Below are 6,765 nucleotides of genomic sequence, written 5' to 3'. Positions count from 1 at the left end.
GTGACGTTTTGGGAAAAGGGTATTTGACATTTTTTTAGATTTCCAGCGGCAAAGAGAATTCGATGACCTGTAAAGAAGAAGCCAGAAATTGAAAATTTATAAAAATCCTTGAATGAGTTATGCGTTCATATGAAAATTGTTATTGACATTTCTGTTCGTTTCGTCGGTTTGTTTGTTTTGGGATAAAAGTATTAAAACAAGAAGGGAAAAACAAAAAATAAGGGTAGGTAATATGATGATGATATCCATGGGGGTTACTTAAAGGAGATTACAGACTCAAACTTGGGGTGAGATACTATACATACAGACATACTACATATGTTTTAAGTGACATTGATGGTCTTGTAAGAAAAAAAAAACAAATTGTTTACATATTTGTTCTCTTATATATGTATATCGAATAACAAGTCATGCAGAATGATTTTTTTTCCTATTTTATTAAAAATACAAGAATATAAATTGGAAAAATGTACGATTTTTTTCAAAGAAATATATATTTTAAACCCTTTTCTGTTATGGAGTTTTTGGGAAGTTATTTACAATTTAAAAAATATGTATTTGAATAGGACAACCTATGTGGAAAATTTGAATGAGAATTTTATTGGATAAGTTCTTTGGTTTAGCAATGTGTGTAATTGAAAACCTTCGATACGCATTGAAAGATATTTATTTGAGAGGAAATATTTTTTGGCGGGCGGGGAAACACAAATGTTTATAATGGAAGCACATATGTATATAATGGAGTTCAGAAACTTCGCCATATTGGAGGGGGTACAAAGGATAGTTTTTATACCCATACCACCACATTTTTCTCAAGGATTAAAGCAAGTGTGGATTTTGTAAGGAATATTTATAAGGACCTATATATGCATGGATTTTAAATTAATATTATTGTAAGGACACATATGAGCGTGTATTTTTGAAAGAATATTCTTTTGAGGACCAAAACAGGCATGGATTTTTTTAAAAAAATATTTTTTAAGGACCAAAACAGGCGTGGATTTTTTAAAGAATATGTTTTCAAGGACCAAAACAGACGTGGATTTTTTAAAGAATATTTTTTCAAGGACCAAAACAGGCGTGGATTTTTTAAAGAATATTTTTTCAAGGACCAAAACAGGCGTGGATTTTTTACCAAAACAGGCGTGGATTTTTTAAAGACTATTTTTTCAAGGACCAAAACAGGCATGTATTTTTTAAAGAATATTTTTTCAAGGACCAAAACAGGTGTGGATTTTTTTTAAAGAATATGTTTTCAAGGACCAAAACAGCAGTGGATTTTTTAAAGAATATTTTTTCAAGGACCAAAACAGGCGTGGATTTTTGAAAGAGGATTTTTCAAGGACCAAAACAGGCGTGGATTTTTGAAAGAGGATTTTTCAAGGACCAAAACAGGCGTGGATTTTTGAAAGAGGATTTTTCAAGGACCAAAACAGGCGTGGATTTTTAAAGAATATTTTTTCAAGGACCAAAACTGGCGTGGATGTTTAAAGAATATTTTTTCAAGGACCAAAACAGACGTGGATTTTTATACTCTTCACCACACTGTGGTACAGGGTATTATGTATTTGTGCATATGTTTGTAAAATGCAAAAGGAAACGAGATAGACACATGGTTCATTTTGAGAATATGCATAGAATCACTTTCTGAGTCGATTTATGCATGTCCGACCAGCCGTCTGTTGATGTTAAATTGTAAACAAATTACAGGTCGCATTTATGATCCGAATTGGACGAAATTTGGCATAGGTCACTTATTTGGCCCAAGGACAAACCCTATTGAAATCGGTTCAGATTTTGATATAGCTCCCGTATATAGTTTCGTCAGATTTATATATTTCGCCCGATTTAATGTCAACGGTGCCTACATATATTTCGATTTGCACGAAATTTGTCACATCGTAATGAATTAGGTCTAGAATGATGCTTGTCAAGTTTCCTGAAAATCGGTTCAGATTTGGATATAGCTCCCATATATATTTTCGTCCGATTTAAGGTAAATGGTTTACCAAAGTCCCTATATATCTTTCGATTTGCACGAAATTTGACACAGCATAATGAGTTAGGTCTGATGTGTGTTAAGTTTCGTGAAAATCAGTTCAGATTTAGATATAGCTCCCGTATATAGTTTCGTCAGATTTAAGGAAAATGAGGCACCATAGACCCTACATATCTTTCGATTTGTAGGAAATTTGGTATAGCCTACTGAATTAAGTCTAGAATGATGTGTGCCAAGTTTCGTGAAAATCGGTTCACATTAAGATATAGCTCCCATATATAGTTTCGTCCGATTTGAGGTAAATGGTGCACCAAAGTCCCTTCAAATCTTTTGATTGGGACGAATTTTTGTATAGCGTACTAAATTAAGTCTAGGTTGATGTGTTCTAAATCGTGAAAATCGGTTCACATTAAGATATAGCTCCCATATATAGTTTCGCCTGAATATCATTGGCATATCTACAGATCTACAGCTAGGCCGATTGACACAACGTACTGAAGTTAATATAAATTAATCTCTGGCAAGTTTGCTTGAAATCTGTTAAGATATATATATATATATATATATATATATCGTAGCTTCCATATATAATTTCGACTTATTTGTGTTAATTGTACACCAAATAATCAATGGGTGTCTGATTGAGATTAAATTTTAAACCGTGTAGCATACCGAATAGCATCCGAATAGGTCCCATTGTGCGCAAACCAATCTAAACTTGCCCAAATGAAATGAAATTTAGCATAGGTTCCAGAAAGACATAAAAATCACATATTTAAGTTCGTTCAATTTCATGCCAAAATTCCTTCAAAAAGGCGATGTCTTTTCGGATACATATGTAGAACATACCCAAAGTGTTGAAGGGTATCATATAGTGGGCACAGTCCGACTTTACTGGTTTAAATATTTTTGCAACATTCAGTATAGACATTTCTTAAAGAATATTTTTTGAAGGACAAAACTAGAGAGGCTTTTTTAAAGAATGTTCTTTCAAGGACTAAAAAAAGGCGTGGATTTCTTAAAGAAGATTTTTCACAAGGATAAAAAATCGTGAATCTTTTAAGAAATATTCTATTTTTTCAACGAATAAAACAGGCATATATATTTTTAAATTAAATATGTTTACAATTAGTTGCACCACTTAAGTCTCCTTTTTTTGGCTTAGAAATATAACCACAAACTATTTGCTAACTACCACTTATGACACATTTGGCAGTGTCTTTTACCACCACAGAACATTAGTCACACACAGACACACACACTAAACGAAAAAATCTAACTATTTATGGGCCAAAAGCTTTTAAGACCATTGACTTTTCACCACCAATGTTCTGCACACATTTTGGAACTGGATGGATGGATGTTTGTCCCCAAGTAAAATATTTTACCACAAGTATGAGAATGTGCAAAGTCTTTGCGGTTATATTAAGCCTACTTAAATGTTTTTGGCTTTGCAGCAAAATAAATAATGACACATATGTAGTTCGGGTGACACAGTGTCCTGAGGAAGCTTTTCCAAAAGAGTGGGGTAACTGAAAAAAAAATTTAGAAAAATACATTTTTAAAAATTTATTTATTTGTGGATTATTAAAGTCCTATTTTTTGAAAAAAAATATTTGTTATGGATTTTTAAATCCTGGATTCTTTAAAAATATTTTTTTTGCGGATTATTAAAGTCCTGTATTTTTTAAACAATACTTTTTATGGTTTTTTAAAGGCCTGGATTTTTACCAAATATTTTTTTTCGTGGATTATCAAAAGCGTGGATTTGGAAAAAATATATATTATTTCTCAGAGAAATATATAAACCACGTGTATGTCTTTTTCCAAATAAATAGAGCAACCCAACTAAATTCAATCTCCCCCTTAATGTATTCCAAATGTCTCTTGAAATTCACTAAAAATTCCCAACTATTTCTTTAAAATTCAACTATTTTCGAAATGCTTCTGTTGCCGACTTTTTTCCATTTTGACCATTTAATTTTCCAAATAGAATTTCTGTGTCCCTATGAGTGTATGTGTGCATTTGTCTGTCATGAATAAAATATATATTTCCAGGCATATCCTATCAACATTTACGTGCACGTACACCGAGAGAGAGAAAAAATCAAACATTACTGGTTTATATACACACAGACATACCTACTGAAATACTAGATAACGGGTGCAATGGCAGTTGTACCGGCATAATAATTTGGCACAGAAAAATAATATTAGAAAAAAAAAACATTGAGACAACTAAAAATAGAACTGAAAACCTAGTAGCTACGCCAAGAAACAGACATCAACAATGAATACATCTTTTGCCACCGGAGGCCTAGCAAATCAACCAGTCTTCCCCATCCTTGGTCGTCGTTGGACAAAATTGTGTATGGCAAATCCGGTAGCAGAAGGCAGGCAGGCAGGCTGACAGTCAGGAAGGAAATTGATGTTGATTCACAAACCAAGACAAAAATTGAAAAAATAAAAAAACTCCTCTATGCCAAAAACAAATAAAAATAACATGGAAAATTACTTTAAATATTGAATGTTGTGTATTTTTTGTGCTTTATAAATTAAAGGAAATTTCTCAATGTTTTTACGCAAAATTTAAGATAGGAAAATGTTTTTCTTTTGTTGGCCATGAGCATGAACAAAAAAAAGACAACAGAAAACAAAATAAAGAATTCCAGTTTCAAAGTTTATTTTGCCGGAAAAATCTAGAGTTCAATGTAAATAGATGTTGCTTGCATGTATTTGAAATCCTTGAACTATAAAAGAAGGATTTGTATTGAAGTTTATAAACTCTTAAAGAAAGAATATTGCAAGTAATACACTCGTATTTAAAGATCAATTCAATAGTATTTAAATTGAGGCATAATCGGGAATATGGAGAAACCTAAAACTTTTGGAAATTGGACTTTAAAAAAATACATTTATTAACGTATTATCAAAGCGTAATTTTTATACTCTACACAACTATGTTTTCAGGGTATTATAGCTTTGTGCAGCCCCAAAGTTTGTAACGCCGCGAAATATTGGCCCTGACCCACCTTTAAGTATACCGATCGTCATATCTCGGCTAGCTGAGTCGATCTAGACATATGTGTCCGTCCGTCTGTCCATTATAATTTGTAAACACGATACAGGCCACAGTTATGGACCAATCTTCATGAAATTTTGCATGTAGGATGGGTTCTGGCCAATGAAGACCCCTATTGGATCGGTTAATATATAGGGAATGATATGGACCAAAAACTTTATTTTTATCGGGTTTTCTGGTCGCTCCAGAGGCCGCAATTATGGCCCAAACACCGCGAATTTTTGCATGGAGAAGGGAATTGGGCCAAAGAATAAGCATGCCTTTTTTGATAAAGATCGGTCAATATTTAGCGTGTCAAATGGACCCTGACTTATATATTTACGTATATATTTACTCCTGAAGGATATAGACCAGAGAAGTTTATTATTTAGTAACCCATTACCACACTAGAGGGCGGAAATATAGCGCTGATCGTTTTGTAATTTTCCATGAGATTCCCGTTATGGTCAACGACAACGCCAATAATTTTCGGTGATGATCAGATAATAATCTTTAGGCCACAATTGAAAGCCAAACATCACAACATAACCCATGGTTAAGAGAATCTGGACAAGTACAACCCTCGTCTACTGAATATTAGAAATATTTGTTGACATCTGGTCGGTCAAGAGGGTGCAAATATCGCGAAATATTGCCCAAGCTCAGAATATACCAACACAGAAAGTTCGATTTTCGTGGAAGTTGTGTAGGGCATAATATGGTCGGTCCCGTCCGACTATACTGCTCCGCTCACTTGTTTAAACATAATTTTTTTTTTGTTGATTTTCGTGAATTTTTTTTTTTCAAAAAACTGTAAGGTTTTAGCAAAATATGTTTCTAAATTCTTAAGTAGTGGATTAAAATAAACACATTTTATTACCAGTAAGGAAAGTTGTATAGTCGGACGAAGCCGACTATATGATACCCTTTACCTCTTTGACAATATTCCACAAATACATCCTAACAGACCTTGTATTTTTGAAGAACCATTGACATGAAATTCGACTAAGTTAAATATGTGATCTGTGTCGATATGTCAACCGACTTCACCCAACGATCAATAGGTATATTTGTATAAACTATATATATTATTGAACAGCGTAAAATTCTATGACGATTTATGAAGGTCCGTCTTTCTGTTGTAATCACTCTAGCGTCTAAACGAATTGAGATAGATCACCAAAATTTTGCATAAAGTTGTCTCTTGTCAGCAGGTCCGAAGATGAGGTTTATCGGTCCTCGTACCAAATGTCTCCATTAAAAATTATTAATATCGGTCCACTTTTAGAGTAGCCCCCATATAACGGTTAACCCAGACCCATATTGATACTTTGCGCGTAATGTTGTGCCAATCGAACACCTTTTAAATCTATAGTGCATCATTTGCTAAAAATCGGACGAACATATATATGGGAGCTATCGGCCTAAATTTGACTCTTTGGCGCACTGTTTTCTAAAAATCGGACGAATATATATATGGGCGCTATATCTAAATCTGAACCGATTTCAATGAAACTTGGCACACGTTATTCTATCCTAACCTCAGTACGTTGTCCAAAATTTCGTGCCCATCGGCCTAAATTTGACTCCTTGGCGCACCATTTACGAAAAATCGGACGAACATATATATAGGAGCTATATCTAAATCTGAACAGATTTCAATGAAACTTGGCACACGTTAGTCTATCCTAACTTCAGTACGTTG

Source organism: Musca vetustissima, unplaced genomic scaffold (assembly GCF_032173495.1).
Source record: "Musca vetustissima isolate MV318-11 ecotype Yass unplaced genomic scaffold, APGP_CSIRO_Mvet_v1 utg41510, whole genome shotgun sequence".
In the NCBI taxonomy this organism is placed as follows: Eukaryota; Metazoa; Arthropoda; class Insecta; order Diptera; family Muscidae; genus Musca; species Musca vetustissima.
The sequence above is the reverse complement of the archived record's forward strand: the minus strand, read 5'-3'. Positions refer to the sequence as shown.